The sequence below is a fragment of the Protopterus annectens genome, chromosome 6.part0 (genome assembly GCF_019279795.1).
Source record: "Protopterus annectens isolate FY-2018-M chromosome 6.part0, PAN1.0, whole genome shotgun sequence".
Lineage (NCBI taxonomy): Eukaryota > Metazoa > Chordata > Ceratodontiformes > Protopteridae > Protopterus > Protopterus annectens.
The window spans coordinates 1,011,372,783-1,011,392,287 of NC_056737.1; positions in this window are offsets into that span (position 1 = coordinate 1,011,372,783).

The window sequence follows — 19,505 nt, forward strand, 5'->3', positions numbered from 1 at the left end:
GTTCCCCTAGCGTTATACCACTGATATTTCTTAGCATCATACCAGCACAAAAATGGCATTCACCTATGCTGACTCCATACCTCTCAACCTCTTAGAGGAAGAAATCTGGACAAAACCATGAATAATGGTGGGTTAAAGGCCCAAAAAAGGGACATTTTTTTAAATATTGCTCTTAGAAACTTAGAAAGCTGTTAGAATAACAGCTTTTGTATTAGCATGAATCTTCTGAAAGATATGGAGTTTGAAATTCAAATGCCCCCTCCCTGCCCCCAATTTCCTCCCGCCCCCAGTAACTCTAAATTTATAGTACTATAGCTACTCCCCCACTTTCTAGATCTTATCTGCTTTCATCTGGGATAATTCCTCCCACCCCCATTCTTCGTCTCCTACATTTTAATAGCACCTATTAGCTTTCATCTGGCATTCTCCCATCCTCCTTCCAGTACCTTTACCTCACCACTCTATCTTCTGGTGTTGCATCACCAGGTAAAACAGTTCCTTAACTCACTAGCTGAATCACAGATAATGATATACTCCTCTTTACTACCCCTCTTGTTCTCACCATACCTCCTTACCTTGTATGAAAACCAGTTTCTCACGGGATTTCAGGTCCCAAAAGGCCATAGTATCACCCCAGCTGTAAATCCTCCCACCTTCAATCATACATACAGTACCAAGTCCTATCCAACATCTTGTTCAGTCTATCAACATCTCAACCCAGGCACATTAGCTCTAGATCCAAACACTACCACAAACTAATAAACAAATTCCTGAAGTTCATCACCAAGTATAGACTTAACCTAATACTTGGTGGTGATATTCACCCCAACCCTGGCCCACCCACTTCAGATACACATACCCCTCTACTTGCAATCTAAGCTACAAACCTACAATTAATAGGCCAATTAACTCTCTCCTAGCCTGTCATCTCAATATTAGAAGCATTAATAACAAGGTACATGAATTGCATGCACTTCTGGATGTCCACTCCCCTGATATTCTCTGTTTATCTGAAACCTGGTTAAAACCTAACACTACAGACAATGAAGTATTACCACCTGGGTACAACATACACAGGCTGGATCGTGCTTCGAGGAAGGGGGGGTGGGGTAGCTGTACTCTATAAATTTGAGTTGAATGTCACCATAGATGTAATACAACCACCTCAGATTAATAACTCGGTGATTCTTGCCACCAAATTGCAACTTAATAAAAATAAATGCATTAATATCATCTGTATGTACATACCACCAGGTAACAATATATCTACATTTGAAGATATCCTGCACTGGCTATCATGTCACTACCCCCAAGAAACCCTACTACTTGGAGACTTTAACATAGACTGGGGCACCTGTTCCTCAGAATCCCCAACCACCCATATTAAGCTGCATGCATTTACACAAATCATATCCACCCCTACCAGGATAGGTAAAACCAACCAAAAAGAAAGCATACTTGACTGGGTACTCATAAATAGTCATCCCCAACTGTACACCTCTGGTACCCTCCCTGATGGCCTAAGCGATCACCTTCTCGCCTATGTAATTAAACACAAAGCCATTAATTTCCAACAACCCTTACTCAGAAAGGTTAGAAACAATATAAACTTTGACCCTGCCAAATTCCAACAAGAATTAAACTCATGTAATTGGTTTATTCTAAAACACTTCCCCTTAGAGGAAGCAGTAGCATACTTTAACAACAAATTCCTTGAGATCCTTGATTTGCATGCACCTGTTCGTTCAAAGAGAACCAAGGCAAAAACTGCGCCATGGCTTTCTAAAGAGTCTAAACTCAAAATTACCCTTAGAAACAAAGCATGGGCTTTATGGTGTTCTTCTAAAGACCTCCAAGATCACATTAAATACAGGTAATCCAAGAACAAAACTAAAAAATCCATTTTACAAGACAAAAAACAATACTACTGTAATTTACAGACAGTAAATCAAAATAACCCTCAGAAGTTTTGGGCAGGTTTAAATAATCTACTACATCCTGGACAAACTTCAACCCCAATCCCTGCTGCTACTATTGATAAAACCCCTGAAGATGTTTCTGACAGTTTTAACAGATTCTTTACTGAGACAATTCAAGCCCTAGCTAGCCAACTACCTCCTAGCTCCCCTGGTCCTGAAAGTAGCACCCCTAGAAACCTACTCGCGTTCAGCTTCCAACCAGTCACCACTTCACTTATCCGTACCTTTATCAAAAAATTAAAACCCACTACACTTTCTGCTGATCAACTCCCTGCCGAGTGCCTATAAAAATCAGCTGATGCTATTGCTTACCCCATCTCAATACAAATCAATCGAACCATAGTAGAAGCTAAAATTCCCACCATCTGGAAAATATCCTATGTAATCAAACTTCACAAAGGAGGCAGCTCTACTGAATTCTCCAGTTATAGGCCAATAGCTATACTCTCTCCACTTGCAAAGATTATGGAAAAATGTATTCATAGAAAACTCATGCACCACCTAATCCAGAATCACCTTATGGCAGACACTCAGCATGGCTTCCGTCCTCATCACAGCACTACTTCAGCCCTCCTAGCCTTTACCAACACAATAAACCATAATCACAACAATAATTATATATCCTCAGCCCTCTTCTTGGATCTTTTCAAGGCATTCAATATGGTTGATCACCAACTTTTAATCCACACCCTGCAAACATTCTGTCTACATACTAGAGCCCTTCAATGGTTTCAATCCTACCTGAATGGTCGACAGCAGGCTGTCCTCTGGCAGAACAAACTCTCTAACCTTCTACCTAATACCCTTGGAGTACCACAAGGTTCTATACTAGGGCCCTTGCTGTTCTCCATCTTCATCAATGACCTTTATACTGTCATCCCAAAAGTCAGTTGTATCCAATATGCTGATGATTTTACTCTGATTTGCTCGGCGACATCTTCAATAGAGTTATGGTCAGCTACCCAGACCACCTTTAATACAATAGAAAACTGGCTTTCTGAACGTCGTCTGATCCTAAATCCCAAAAAAACAAAAATGCTGTTATTTTCACCAACACGTAGGTCTACCGCTTTCACCTTTACCATAAATTCAAATGATGGCACAATAATCTCCCCTGACCCCTCTACAAAACTATTAGGTGTCATCATAGATAATAATCTAAAATTTGACCTACATGTTAACAAAACTATCAAAACCATCAATAAAAAACTAGGGTCACTTTACAGAATAAAAGCTTTCCTAACCCCTCCAGTTAAAATTGCCATAGCTCGCTCTCACCTTCTTTCAACCCTTCTGTATGCATCTCCTCTACTCTCGAATTTAAACAAGACTGTCCTTAACAAACTCTCAATTTGCTACTTCGATCCTCTAACAAACTACTAATTCAGACTAGCAAAATTAATAACACATCTGGTGACTCTCTCTTTGCAAACTCTGTAAGTAGATCCTGGAACTCTCTTCCAGCTGATATTACCTTACTTTCCACCTTAGGTCAATTTAAAACTAGACTCAAACAACATTTGTCACTTAACTGGCTATGTCACTGTATCAAGTCTGGCTAACTCTCTCTCTAGAATGTGTAAAAATATGTTAACCAGTTTACTGTGTAATTTAATTTAATCCTGATTTACGCTCGGGATTAACTCTAACCTGTGGAACTTGTTTAACTTGCTTACTTATGTAATCTCTGTAAATAGTCTGTTTGTATTATGTAATGCTGGTATTATGTAATGCTGTATCTGCTTACCCTTGGAGCTTTTCTCCCCGGGTCTCCGCTGAAAATGGACATGCATCCAGTCGGACTATCCCGGTCAACAAATGTAAAATAAAAATAAAATAAATAAAATATTTTCTGACTTCAGACCTGAATTATTTGCTAATGATTTGCCAGAAAACCACAAATTTAGGAGAAACATACCAAAAATATGAGGCAAAAAATCTGGACATTTTGCAAAAATCTGGACAGTTGAGAGGTATGCTTGACTCTTATGATACAGCCTGAATTTAATTAATATGCTTTATTCATTTATCTGTTAAGAAGATAACAATAAGTGGTCCTTCGTAGATCATTTACAGCCTTGACTACATATACTGGAAATTTGTGAAATTATTGGTGAAATTATAGAGAAATTTCAGTCAGGAAAATTGCAGGGCATAGCAGAGCTTTTTTTGTTACTGCCTCCCATCATCTGCTATGTACATTGCAACCATTTTGTTTACACAGCTGAACAACTTCTTTGTTTTCCTGTTAATGCTTATTGTGGCCACAATATGCATTTAATGAAAATATTGCAACAAATTGTTGTTGTATACTATAATTTGTGTGTGAATTATTTGTAAATGTATCTTAATGAAAAGTATTCCATAACATACTGTGATACAGTTATCTTTCCGATAAAAATTATGGTGAATACATATATTAAATATATATTACAAAACAACAGTAACAAATTTTTCTAAACCATGTTTTTGTATACATTTTACAAGGGCAGTTTTCTACACCTTAAAATATTTCACAACCACAATATGATTACAAATTAGTTTGATTGTTATAAATTAAATATGTCTCTATATGAGGTGGTTTCACTGAAAAGTAAGAAAGAAATTTTAACTCTTGCAAGACGACCCTTCTACTCACTGTTCGAACCATGTTAATGACTCTTTTGTTTGTTCAACTTTACCAGTGGTTACATGGGATACACAGCCAGTGCTATTGTCAAAGCAGAGATTTTTTTTGTTATGTTTTCTGACCGTATGTTTTTTTTAGCAGCTGTGATCTGCAGTCAGTTATTTTCAGATTTGCTTCTGTGTCAATCTACAACTTGAAGAAGAAGTACAAAGAGAAATGATTACTGTTTGTACAAATTTTGAGAAGTTGCACTATAACTTTCCAAAGCCAAATGTTCTACTTCACAGTTTCCATTTAAATGAAAAAGGGACATACAGAACATATGTATTAGAACAGTAGACAACATTATACATAAGATCAGTGTCTTTCATTAACAACATTGTGCACACTATCTTAATGAGTGAAATGACATCACCTTGCCCATCTTTTCTATGCAACTTCCTTATAATTCAATTGTTCGCAGTCAGCACTACAATGATTTCACTGTAACACTAATAACATGACTCTTACTATATCTAAGGTGCCACATAATCCAATATTCTGGTCACTAGAGTCTCCATCATGAGACACACTGATGTCCATCTCACCAGGATGAGTTAGGAGAAAGTCACGGTCAGTTGCTTACCAGGGGCTAGGATCTGACACATTATGCAAGCACTCAGGTCATTCAACCACAAGTACCAGTATGACTCAGTCATAGTCCATATGGGTGCAAACTACCTGAGACATAGCTCCCTAGACTATATGAAGAGATACATCATGGAGAATATGTGTCCCAGGTTAGTATGAGTCTGGCATTGACCAGCATTTTACCATATTCAAGGATGATGCCACAATACAAACAAAAAATGAATGACTTAATAATTGGATTAGTTTCTGGTGTCATTCTAAGGACTGGAAAGAGAGCGTCAACAGACCACTCTGACTCTGCTTTACCAGGGATGGTCTGCACCCCTCCCTCTAGGCTTTTGAATATTAGTTAAAACATTGTCTTCCCCTATAGTGCCTTTTTTAGGCAATGCCAAACTGAAAGTATTTCCAACATAGAAAATTAAAATCAAGAAAATCTGAACATTTTATTGCTCAGTTCTAGGAATCTGAACAAAAAACTCCACACCCTATAAGGTCTTTTCACCGTACAGAATGCTGATGTCTGTACAATCACTGAGACATGATTTAAAGCCACAGAGAGCACACTGACAGTGCAAGGTTATAATGCCTTCCCCACATTTAGGCCAGCTACTACACAGACAGGACTAGAAGAGGAGGTGTCCAGATTTACATCAAAAATAAATATACTTCAAGGCTGGTCAAACAGAACAATACACTTCAGCTACTCCATGTTCAAATCACCACAGGCAAAATCCAATACCACTTCCTTGCAAGCTATAGGTCCTGCTCTATGACCCAGAAAACCCATACCAGGTATTTAAACTGATTGGAAACACTGTCCATCCAACCTGAAACCATATTCATGGGCAACTTTAATTACCCCACTATTAACTGGGAATCCTATAAGACTCCAAAAGTACAGGCACAGAGATTGCTGGATTTTGTAAACACAAACTCCCTGGAACAGATTGTCAAAATACACCAACCATGGTAGCAACCATACTGGGTCTGGTCCTCACTAGTAGGGTAGACTGCTGCCTAAAGTAATGTCTTCTCTGGTAAGATCAGACCACAAAATGGTCTCCTTTGAAGTAAAAATAAAACCTGGACCCCCAGCTAACCCTGGAAGATTCAGCAACTACTTAAGGATAACCTCCTGCTATTAACTGATAATCTGGCAAAATCTGAAGCCCTCAAAAACCCTGAGAACACTGCTGCCTATGCAGAACTATTTACAGAAACCCTATACAAGCATGTTAATAGCTGCATAGAGGGAGCTGTACCCACCAGGAAGAAGTACAGAATTAACTAAAAAAAACAAGAAACCCTGGAGGAATCACAAAATCAATAGGCTATATTACAGGAAGAAGAAAATCATGGCAAAAACTAGGATGTGCAGCACTTTCATCAAACTAAACAAACAACTCAGAGGACAAAAAAAGTATACAAAAGCCAGATTTGAGGTAAGTTTGGCCTCCCAGGCCAAGGATAACTACAAAACATTCTTTAGCTATGTCCAGAACCTCAAAGGCAATACAATTGTATACAGAGCTCATTGTAAATGGAGCCACCTATACTGAGCCAGAAGATATAGCAAAACTCCTGGCTGATAAATTCAGCTCCAACTTTACTCCTCTCTCCCCCTCAACCTTCCCTCAGGAAATATCATCAAATATAATTCCCCCTGCTATCACTTGGGAACAGGTCCTTAATGCTTTCTAAGACCAAGAACATTGCATCAATGGGCCCAGACAATATCCCAGGATGTCTTTCAAATAGCACAAAACATGACCTACTAAGGCATCTGGAATTTCTATTTAACTACAGCATCCAAACAGGCTTTGTGTCTCATGAATGGAGAAAGGCAACAGTCATCCTTCTGCAAGAAGTGGGGCCATCTACAGACCCTGGAAACTACAGACCCATAAGTCTCACTAGTCTTATATGTAAAGCCATGGAAAGGCTGACTATATTTGCAGATGATTGCAAATTAGGAGCTGTCATCAAATCTCACACTGATACAAATATTCTCCAGGAGAGGCTGACACAGACAAACAACTGGTGTCAGAGCCATGGAATAAAACTAAATGCCAATAGATGCATAATATTATCCCTTGGGAAGTCATCCATCCCTGGTAACTATCATATTGACAACACACTCTTTAGAGTTGACCCAGTAGACAGGGACTTAAGGACACACTTAGATAGTAATCTAGCCTTTGACCATCACATGTCTACAGTGGTGAGGAAATCCTTCTATTTTGCTCAACCTATAAACAATGGTATGGCATCTAAGTCCAAGGAAGTCATTGTTCTACTGTATTCGGCATTCATCAGACAAATCATTGAGTACAGTGCCCCCCTTGGTATGAACTTAGCCAAGCATATCCAACAACTGGAACGTCCACAGAGATTCCTCACTAAAAGAATACAGGGCATAAGCAAAATGTCCTACGCAGACCATCTCAAGGCCCTATCCCTGTATTTGGTCTCCTACAGGCTTTTGAGGGGAGATCTATGCCTGGCATACAGGGCATTGTCAGAACCCATTCTTATGGAGCTCCTGCATATCCAGAAAAACAAATAGTACCAGAATTACCTGCTCTAAAGAATGAAACCTTGCCTGTGATATAAATAGGACCTACTGGAGAGATAGGTATGTATCCCAGAGACTACCCTGTCTATGGAACAGGCTCCCCATCCATGTGAAGAAGAGTTCCTCCCTAACCCAATTCTAGTGCAACTTGGTCAAGTTAGTTGGATGGATTGGATGGATTGGATGGGGAACAGGAATTTCATCCTTGGTTTGGCACCTATGTCTCTAATGGACACAGGTAACCTGTAAATGGTTCATCTCTCAGGTCCATGCTTACACTTGTCAAGGGTATCAGAACTTGTAAAAGATTTGGGATACATGGCTATGCTTAAAAAGGCCCTTGTGGTCATAAGCCTAGTAAATACCTATGAACCTATGAACTTATGTCCCACAAAAAGCTTCCAGGTAGGCTTTTGTATCTCATTTGTTGAATACTGTTGTATAGTAAAACAATTTAAATCAATACATTATTTCTGTTTCAAAATATTTTTTGGGGAGGGGATTGAAGATTGCTGCAGTTAGCAACACATTTTGAGTGATTAGCTTAGGTTGGAATTGTCATCCAAGTTCTTGTTGAAGGTATAGTTAATGGACGTATAAAGGGGTAAAACTACTACCCCCTGTGTTACTGTTAATTGTGATGATGTTGTCCTTACCTTTTGCTTAACTTCTTCCAGGACTATGTGGCATACAGAGCATAGCATCATCTGCATATGGCAAGCCAAACATTTTTAAGTCAGTACTGATGAGCAATTCAAAGAAATATTTTAGTGTGATGTTGATGTCAGGACTGGTGTGTGTATTGCTGTACTGTCTAATAGTGGCAGCACTGTTATTTTGCTAATATATATTGGAGTATAGTAGTTTAGGTATTAATTGTTCCTGTGTTTGTTGCTTATTATCACAGGTGATCCTGACAGTGGAAGTGTGGGATTTCTACCACCTGATGTCAGAGGAGTATCAGCAGAGTCTGATGATGGTGGTGGCCAAACAGAAGCACAGTAGAGGAGTGCAGAGGTTGAATCTGACACTGCGGTTGACATAGAGACACCCCCTGAAATTCTATCAGACACAGCCAGTAGGCCTATGCCTACCCATTTCTGTGAGCCCTCAAATACTGGACAGGTGGAGGGCGAGACAACTTATCAGGGAAGTGTGGTTACTGTGGCTTCAGCGCCTGTTGACTCAGGCCATAGCCAGGGTGTGGTCAAGGTGCCATGCAGGAAGATTGTTAGGGGTGCTTGGAAGAGGCCTGCTGTCCATCCTCCACCTGATCCAGGTGTCTCCTCCCATGCCACTAAATATATATTTATGGCCATCATGGAGGCACAGGCACGTTCGCATAGGTGATCCAGAGAAATGCTTAGGGTTATTGATGTGACATAGGCTAACATGCATGACTGCCTCCACAGTGTTGCCATTTCAATGGATCTGATGAATGACAAGTTGGAATGGGGCATGTCTTTAATGGAAGAAGCAGTGTCTCTGATGCAACATCTGCTGTGAAGGGGATGGCATCCTTGTGGGCATAGGTCAGCCAGATCATCTGCTGTTTGCCAATGTGGCAATGCCTAATTATGCTGCCATAGTAGCAGTATTTCAGCTGCTTCATCAGTGGGTGAGCTGTCCACACGCAGACATGGCAGGCCAATGGGTCATTGTTCTGGGTGTCCTCATGCGGGGACCTCATCCGGCAGATATCAGTCAAGGTCAAGTAGCTGCAGTGCATCTGACCATAGGCATGGACATGCCAGTGCAACTCCTAGCAGAGGCAATTCTCATGGTCAGGGATGACAATGATTCTGCCATGAATGGCTCACACTACAACATACCAAGACATAGAACTAACACAGAGGTTGGCTGTGTTCATGCAGATACCCATAACACACCAATTTAATCTGGAGGACCCCTACAGACACACACACACAACAGTTACATGGTTCAGTGGTGCAGCTTAAAACTCATTTTGTCTCACTGGCCATTTATTGCTTTATCCAAATGTCTGCCTTCTTCTCTTTCTTACTCACACACACACACCAACTTTTTGTGTCAGCTTAGGCTTCCTGCCCCAACACAATACCCTGTTCAAGTGATGATAACTGTGCTATAGCCCTGCTTTCAATCTTTTGGATTCAGAGATACATAAACTTTGTGTCTGCTCAGGGTGCATAGCTGATTTAGTGCTTAGTATATCTGCATTTCTGATGTTTAACTGGTAATTGTGGCTTTGGCTTATATTGGGCTTAGAAAGTTAGACAGTTAATAGCATCAACATTTTCCAACTTTATAGTGAATGATCTTGTGAGTACCTTGGAAATCTTGCAGTTGCAAAAGTTTTAGTTCAGGGCTGACTGTGTCTGATGCAAGCAGTACACAGCTAAGACATGGGGAGTTAAAGGTTGTGAGAGTTGCCTCACATCAATGTTACTATATGTTTGTATATAGGAGGAAGGTTTTAGGCCCTTAGGTGGTGAGTGAGTGTGCTATGCATTGTCTCTTAGCCAATGCGAGGGCATATTGAGCACACCTACATCTGCCTACAGTCACAGCAGCTGCTGGCTCCCCCTCTGACTCCTCATCTGAATGTAGCTGTGGTAACCTTGGCATTGGTGGTGGGATGTGTGCCCCTTCCCCTTGCTGATCCTGCTGAAGCTGTTTTGTCAGGATGATTTTTTGTAGTATGGCACGTACAGTACATGTCCATGTATTGTTCTCCCCCAGATGTATCTAGGCACTGGAAGCATGACTTCAGCAGACCAAACACATGCTCTATGATATTTCTGGTTTATGTGTGTGCCTCATTATGGCATTCTTCCCTGGGTGTGTGTTCATTTCTGATGGGTGTCATGAGCCATGGTTCCAGTGCATAACCTGCACCCTTCAGTAAATGACCCTGTGGGATATCCCCCCCCTAGCGAGCATCTGATACAGTTGGAAGGTGTGCCAGATAAGTGGGTCATAGTAATGGCCTGTGTTGCCAAAACACATGTTCAAGATGATTCCCTTGGAATTATACATGACTTGGTAGTTAATAGAGTGGAAGCCCTTTTCTATTTATGTAGAGTCTTCCATGTTCTCTGGGTGCTGCCTTAATTTCTTCATGTGTGTTACAGGGAAGAACTCCTGCATATTTCTGGCCCTATCCTCAGGAGAATGGGGAAATATATGTGGTCACTGTCATCTTGGAGCATAGCATGTAAGAATTGATGGAGGTTCCTGGATGCTGATGCCTGTGACATCCCCAACATGCCCCCTGTTGGTCTCTGAAAGATACATTTAGCTAAGATTCTAAGCACTACACATACCTTTGCATCCACTGGGATGGCTTCCCCTCAGTTTGCCCTGGATCTGAGTTGAGGCTGACAGAAGTTGCAGAGTTCCTCTCATGTGTCTCTATCCACCCAGTAGTGCTCTACAATTTCCACATCATGTTGGTTGTGATAAGTTAAATGGGGTCTGAAAACTCTTCTCCTTTCTGGCCGTGGTCTGTTAGCAGCAGCAGCAGCAGCATAGACTTCAGCCTGGTGCACATACACATGAATTAAAGCAACAGCAGCCCCTTACATTCTTTCTGTGTAGACTCCTTTCCGTGGCTGTATTCCAATAGGCTTTGAAATTTGCAGGGAAAACCAGCACTGAGTCTACACAGATGCCTTAGTTTGATGAATAGCTTCTCCATCTTGGATTGGTTGATAAGCATAGAGTTCAGCTGCATATGGTGTAATTTGCATGCCACAGTGTTTATCTTGCCTTGAGTGGTGGTGTGCGCTGCTTACTGAATCCAAAATGGTGCACTATCATTTACTTGTCACACTAAAATGCGCACATGGTGTAAACAGACTGTGTGGGCTTTATTGATTCCAGCTGATGTTCTCTCCAAACTGACACAGATTGGTGCACCAATGACTAAATAAAGAGACTTTCAGCCTTCCTGCCAAAAGTATGCAAACTCTCCTAGAAAAATAGTTATAATTAAAGTACAAACCATAAAAAATCTATCCCTCATAAACCCATCCTGCCAGCTATCCATCACAGCAGAAACATTCCTCGAGCCAAGGTGTGCAGAAGTCGTTATAAGCTGCAAATCCAAAACAGAGTTGCTATCTGACACTCTTTGCTAGAGACAATCCCTGTATTTTCATTTTTTTTTATATATTGTATAAAACAGTCATTTTCATTTAAAACACCTAACTGTAAAATTAGCATAAACAACTCAAATGCTACAAGAAGAAGCTATAATCATTATGCCCACCAAACTCTTGTATACACTTCAATTAATACCAACTACTAGGCTTGCTGCCATTGCAGTCCCTATTCCCCACTAGTCAAGCAAAACTACCCAGTACCTTGTATATGTAAGGTAAACCTATAGCCTTTAACATAGCCCCTGCCTAAACCCTGGATCACAGGATATCATACCTCTCAACCTCTTAGTGCAGGAAATCTGGACAAAGCCAAAAGCAATTGGGGGGGGGGGCAAAGGCCCAAAAGCTGGAACAAACTCCAACATTGCTCTGACAAACTTAGAAAGTTGTGAGAAACAGAACCCAATTTAACATGTATTTTCTGAAGGGCATGAAGCCTAAATCCCAAACACGCGTCACCACTTAGCAGCTTCTATCCTCATTGACCCATCATAAAACCCCAAATTCTGTGATGAACAGACCAGAAATATGAGGAAACACCTGGAGACTCTTTGAAAATGTGGACAGCCGAGAGGCATGCAATCTATATACAAATTTATATCTATTTATTTATTTATCTTATAATTTTTTTTTCAAATACACATGTACCCACCCCAGATAATTTCTCAAACCACACATGAAGGACAACCCAGACTAAAAGGGGTGCACTGAAACAATAAAAGCCCCCTGTTAAAAATGGTGAGGCCCTTAAAACATACCAACCCGAATGGTCACCACCAGACAGCTCCACTGCAGGGTTTGTCAACCTCTGAGCCACTGATGAAACTGCTGAGAGGGCCGTGCTGCGAACATTAATAAGCCAGGCCTTAGGTTCACCCCCCTGACTCCAGTTCACAGACAACCCAATTTACAGGTAAGACTCCCTTACTAAGCTGTAATACATGGGATACAAACAGGAAGAGGAGAGTTGCTAATACATATAAAGCTGTATTAATGTTTAGGAGGAAGAGTCACACGCTTATGGTTAAGGAGGGTTTTTCTTTTTCTTTTCTTTCCTTATTTTATGTTTTAACTGTTCCTTTGGGTAAAATGTATACAATCAAATGAGTTGAAAAACAACAAAGAGAATGAAACAAATCATGAGGTTGAAGGAGAAAGTGGAAAAACATGTCAAACTAATAACTGGCACAAAATATCCTGTACATTAAAAAAAATAAATATGGCTTTGTCACCAATGTTCTAGTCATTAATGAAGCTACATTATTTAATATGTAGGGCTATAATAAAATCTGTAGTCATTTATCACACCACATTATTTAATATGTAGGAATATAATAAAATCTGTAGTCATTTATCACGTCACATTAATATGTTGGGATGTAATAAAAGCTGTAGTCATTTATCATGCCTCATTATTTAATATGTAGGGATGTAATAAAAGCTGTAGTCATTTATCATGCCACATTATTTAATATGTAGGAATATAATAAAATCTGTAGTCGTTTATCACACCACATTATTTAATATGTAGGGATATAATAAAATCTGTAGTCATTTATCACACCACATTATTTAATATATAGGGATGTAATAAAAGGTGCAGTCATTTATCACGCCACATTATTTAATATGTAGGGATATAATAAAATCTGTAATCATTTATCACACCACATAATTTAATATGTAGGGATGTAATAAATGCTGTAGTCATTTATCACACCACATTATTTAATATGTAGGGATATAATAAAATCTGTAGTAATTTATCATGCCATATTATTTAATATGTAGGGATATAATAAAATCTGTAGTCATTTATCACGCCACATAATTTAATATTTAGGGATGTAATAAAAGCTGTAGTCATTTATCATGCCACATTATTTAATATGTAGGAATATAATAAAATCTGTAGTCAATTATCACGCCACATTATTTAGTATGTAGGGATATAATAAAATCTGTAGTCATTTATCCTGCCACATTATTTAATATGTAGGGATGTAATAAAAGGTGCAGTCATTTATCACGCCACATTATTTAATATGTAGGGATATAATAAAATATGTAGTAATTTATCACGCCACATAATTTAATATGTAGGGATGTAATAAAAGCTGTAGTCATTTATCATGCCACATTATTTAATATGTAGGGGTATAATAAAAGCTGTAGTCATTTATCATACCACATTATTTAATATGTAGGGATATAATAAAAGCTCTAGTCATTTATCACGCCACATTATTTAATATGTAGGGATGTAATAAAAGCTGTAGTCATTTATCACGCCACAATATTTAATATGTAGGGATGTAATAAAAGGTGTAGTCATTTAACATGCCACATTATTTAATATGTAGGGATATAATAAAATCTGTAGTCATTTATCACACCACATTATTTAATATGTAGGGCTGTAATAAAAGCTGTAGTCATTTATCATGCCACATTATTTAATATGTAGAGATTTAATAAAAGCTGTAGTCATTTATCACACCACATTATTTAATATGTAGGGATAAAATAAAAGCTGTAGTCATGTATCACAATTCTTGTAGGCTCAGTATGGTGCACTAAATGAAGACTAATTTCCCCAGACAGAAAAGTAGCTCCCAAGTGCTGGGCTTTAGAAATATAATAGTACCTTTAGCACAAATAAAATGATCTTTGGATTTTGATAAGTTTTTCACTGAGATTAAGGAGTATTCACAGTTTCATCATTTCTGTTGTCATACATGAGATAAGAATGAAGGAGTTAAACAATACCACTTATTTTGTGAATGAGCATTGCTAGATTTAAGAGATTTTAGATTTAAGAGACCAGTTTCCATAATGATTAAGGTCTTCACCTTCCATGTACAAGATACAAGGTTTGATCCTGGCCTCCGACCAATGCCTATTTGGAGTTTGCATGTTCTCCCTGTGTCTCTGTGGGGTTCTTTCCATCTCTGAAAGAAACATGCTGAGTGTTTCCATCTCAAACTCATCAATGAATGGAGCTGTGGGCAGCAACACACTCTCTACATGGTCCCCTAAAGGGTGAAGGGTTGTACAGACCAACCACTTTGGGCATCTACTCACGTTTTGGGTGTCTACTGTAGAGGTGTATATGAATCCAAGAGAAGATCAGTGCAATGAAGCCACTTGGATTGGGATCCAGAGTCGACCACTCACAGGCTAGAAATGGTGTGGGAATTGTGGTGAGAGAGTGGCTACAGAAGGCAGTGAGGGATACCATCAGAATTAGTAACAGACTCATGGCACCAGGCAGTATTCATGCCCCACAGCAGGATTATTTTGGTGAGGAAAAGAGTATATTCAGATACAGTCCAACATGAATTGGTGTTGATTTGAATGCACATATTGAGACAGACAGAAAAGGATATGAGGTCCACATGGGAGGGGCAGCAGCCATAAAGAAGGAGAGGCCATTCTGGACTTCTGTATGGCAAATGGTGTGATAGTAGCCAGTGTCTAGTTCAGATCACATACTAGAGTGGCCAGCACTCGGGTAGACTTCCTCCTAGTAAGGAAAGGGCACTAGGGTAGAGTCAATAATTGCAAAGCCATCCACAGTTAAACAGTCAGCTCACAGCATAAACTGGTTGCTAAACTCAGCTGCAAGCAGTGGTCAGAGAAGACTCTAAGGAAAGCTGGTGGTGGAATGCAGAAGTCTAGCAAGTTATCAAAAGAAAGAAGGAGTGCTGGAAGAAGTGGGAGATAGAAAAGACTGACCAGGCTATGATGGAATACTGGTTGGCTAACAAAGAGGCTAAAAAAGGAGTGACAGTAGCAAAGACCAGGCATCAGAGGTTCTCTACCAGCTTCTGGAAACTGACTTAGTTAGTGGCACAAAAGCTATCAGGCTACAAGGCAAAGATAGAAAGATAAAGTAATCAGACACCTTTCACTAGTCCGCAGGACATCAAAGGAAGATGGAAAGACTATTTCCAGCAGCTTCTGAATGAAGAAAGCCCCACAGAATTTATACTAACCCAGAAACAGCCTAGAATGAGAGAAGAAGAGGAGCCCACCCTAGAAGAAGTAAGAACAGCACTAAGGAAGATGAAGTCAGTGAAAGCAGCAAGCTCAGATGAGGTCCCAGCAGATATGATAAAGATGCTGTGTGAGATAGGGGAGAAATGGCTCCTGAGGGTACTAATAGCAGTGTGGGGAGAAAGGCGTATCCCAGATGACTGGAGAATAAGCATACTCCTGCCAGTTTATAAGAACAAAGGGGACATCTACAAAACTCCTATCACATTGCACAAAAGTTCTGGAGAGGGTGACTCATAAACGGATATGCAGAGTAGTAGAAAGTAAGATGGGAGATGAGCAGTTCTGATTCAGATCAGTATGCAGCACAACTGACCCGATGTTTGCTCTTAGACAGATAGTTGAGAAAAAGCTAGAGATAAGAAAGTGTCCAACTGAGCATTCCTAGACTTGAAGAAAGCATATGACAAGATCCCAAGAAAGCTAATTTGGGCAGTACTACAGTGCTTTGAAGTGTCAGAAACACTGGTAGAATTGGTGCAGGTTATGTACAAGGACCCAATGACTCAAGTACAGTGTCTGGCCTCACAGAGGGGTTCCCAGAGGGAGTGAGTGTGCAGCAAGGTTCAGCTCTGAACCCACTGCTGTTCATACTGGTGATGGATTACATTAGCAAACAGTTCAGAGGGGACAAATCATCAAAGCTGCTGTATGCAGATGATGTAGCATTACAGGCAGACTCTGAGCAAGAACTTCAGCAAAGGGTAGAGGAATGGAATGCAAAACTGAAGGCATATGGGGTGAAATAAAAGCACAGATTATCCAGTGGTACTGACAGCAAATTAGAGAAATCAGAAGAAGTTGAGAATTCAGATATAAGGGAAGATAGTGGAACAGGAAAATAGCTTCAAGTATCTGGGAGGGGATGGTGGAGGTGAAGGGAAGTCTGAATGATAAGGTCAAAGCTAGATTCAGAGGGGCTGCAGCCAACTAGCATAGAGTCTCAGATGTAGTCTATGACAGAAGAATGCTAAAGAAGCTGAAAAGTAAGATGCAGAAGACAGTGGTGTGACCAGTACTACTGTATGATACCGAAACCTGGGCAGTAAAGGCAGAACAGATGAAGAAGCTAGAGGTGATGGAAATGAAGTGCCTGAGAAGGGTGGTAGGATGCACACTGTGGGACAGATGATGACATGAGGACAGAAGAACAGAAGCCAAAGTAGCTACAATTGCAGAAAAGATCAAAGAGAACAGAATATGGTTGTTCGGGCACATGTACAAAAAAGCAGTACACAAGCTGGTGAAGAAGGTTTGGAACAGACAGGAAGAAGGCAAGAGGAAGCAAGGGTGTCCAGCAAAGAGGGGGATGGATTGTGTGAAAGAAGACCCGTGACAGTCAGGCATGAGTGTCGATGAAGGCAAGAGTATGGAATTGAATCATGAGAGATGGCAACAGTTTACACGATACCCCGACCCCATGTTGAAAATGGGAACAAGGAAGCTGATGATGATGATGATGATGATGATCATTGCTAGTCAGAAGTGTTAACAGTCCTAGTTAGAGAATTTGTAAACTTCATTATCTAACAAAATATGATGGCATGTTCTAGAAGAACGTGTTGAATACCTTCATCATACCTGATAGATTATTATGACACCTCACCGATCATCTGCAGGATGTAACACAATCATTGTGTCAAGAAACCTGAAGCAAACATTTAGCAGTGTGGTTTGATTTTGATGCTGCAATAGGACAGCACATTCTGATCTGTTTATTGTAAGAGGTGGGGGGCTATGCTTTAGGATGACAGTGCAGCAGTCTATTTCTGAGGAGAGATTGTGTTCCTTTGGTCTAGTATGGGATTATATTTTCAGAGTAGAAGGTTTATATATTAAATGAGCAATAGTTAATAAATTCTTGTTGGCAGGAAAGCCAGCCACGTGGCTTTGGCATGTTTGATTAATATCATTGCTGGTTTAATTCCAGACCAGAAAAGGTGAGTACTAGGGTTTAAATCTAATCAGATGAAAAGATTTTAAGATGTATTTGTGAAAATATGTATGGAATATTTGACAATATAGTAAAAATGCCTTCTGCAGCAATTCATAAAATGCTTCAATATTGCTGTAAAACAGACTTGTGGCCTTGGATTGGTGGTAATAATGTTCTCTAATAAAATATTTGGCTAGCTGTAATTCAGATCTGCTTAGTTTACTCTAAAAAGCTTAAACGCAAAATCTTAGGCACTCAGAGAAGTGTAGCAGAGCTTAACTTTATCTAAAGCTATTGCAGTGTTATACTTTATGATGTATCCTTAATTCCAAGGATAAAAATGAAGCTTTTCTTTTCAAGCATTGTAGAGACACGGGAACAAAAAGGGAGCCCTGCATGCAATTGTTACTTCTGACTTTTCTGCCTTTCTGTTCTCATTCTGAGACAACCAATTAACAGTAGTTAAAAACAGCCAACAGAACAACATACATCACTTAAAGACAGAAAGCAATATAGCTGATGCCAGAACTAATACTGAATGTGCCTTTTGTGTTTGTACATGTACGTTGGGAGGGAAGTTGGCATTAAAAATGATGATTATGAGCTGATAGAATGAAGGATAAAAATGACACTAGCTTTAAATTTGTAGCAGTTAAACAAATATCTGTTTTTAGGGAGTGATAAAGGAGAGAGGCAGTAGATTTTTACGTGCTGAGTTGCCAGCTCTGATGCACAACCTTCAATGAAGGTACACCCATTCATGCATGTCTCCAGACAGAAGACACTCTAGCTGAGAATCGAACAGGACAACGTCTTACTGTGAGGCGACGACACTACCACAGCACCACCACCGCAGTAGGATCATTTTTTTTAATACTACCCTAAAATAAATAAGTTACGTACTGACTGAAATCTGTAGACTTACAGGGACATAGGAGGAAAGATACCCAGGGACCACTGAGAGTGAAGGAAATCCCTCCCCTTATACTAGATTGTAACAGCTCTGTTACACCTTTGAAAGAGCTGTTACTGTCAGGTGTCTCTCTGCAGAAGACATAACAGGTTTATATTTTTTCCAGTTCTGAAGCAGATCATAGCACTCCATGTACTATATGGAACATTACAGGGTAACCTGGATCCTTTATCAATAAATTTTACATTAATGTCTTTCTGTAGATTTGGATACAGTACAAAACCTGGATGCGTTTATTGTACTAGTATGCTGATGTGAATAAATGCAAGTGCAGTTGCTGACTAGACTGCCACATTTTGTAAAATCTTTTTCTAGGGTAACTAAAAAGATGTTGAATGTTGTTTATATTATATTTATTTATATTGTGATAATTTTTAGATTTCTATAAACAGATAAACAATCAATAAAGACAGAACTTCTTATCCTCATATAAAAGCTCAGCTAGATGAATAAAATGCAGCTGACAGTATGTGTATTGCTTGAGTGGTTACTATGATATTGTAAGCTGTTTACAAAGTGTTACAAAATCAATACCTACTGTGTTTATTGTTATTTATAAAATCCAGTTTTTAAGAC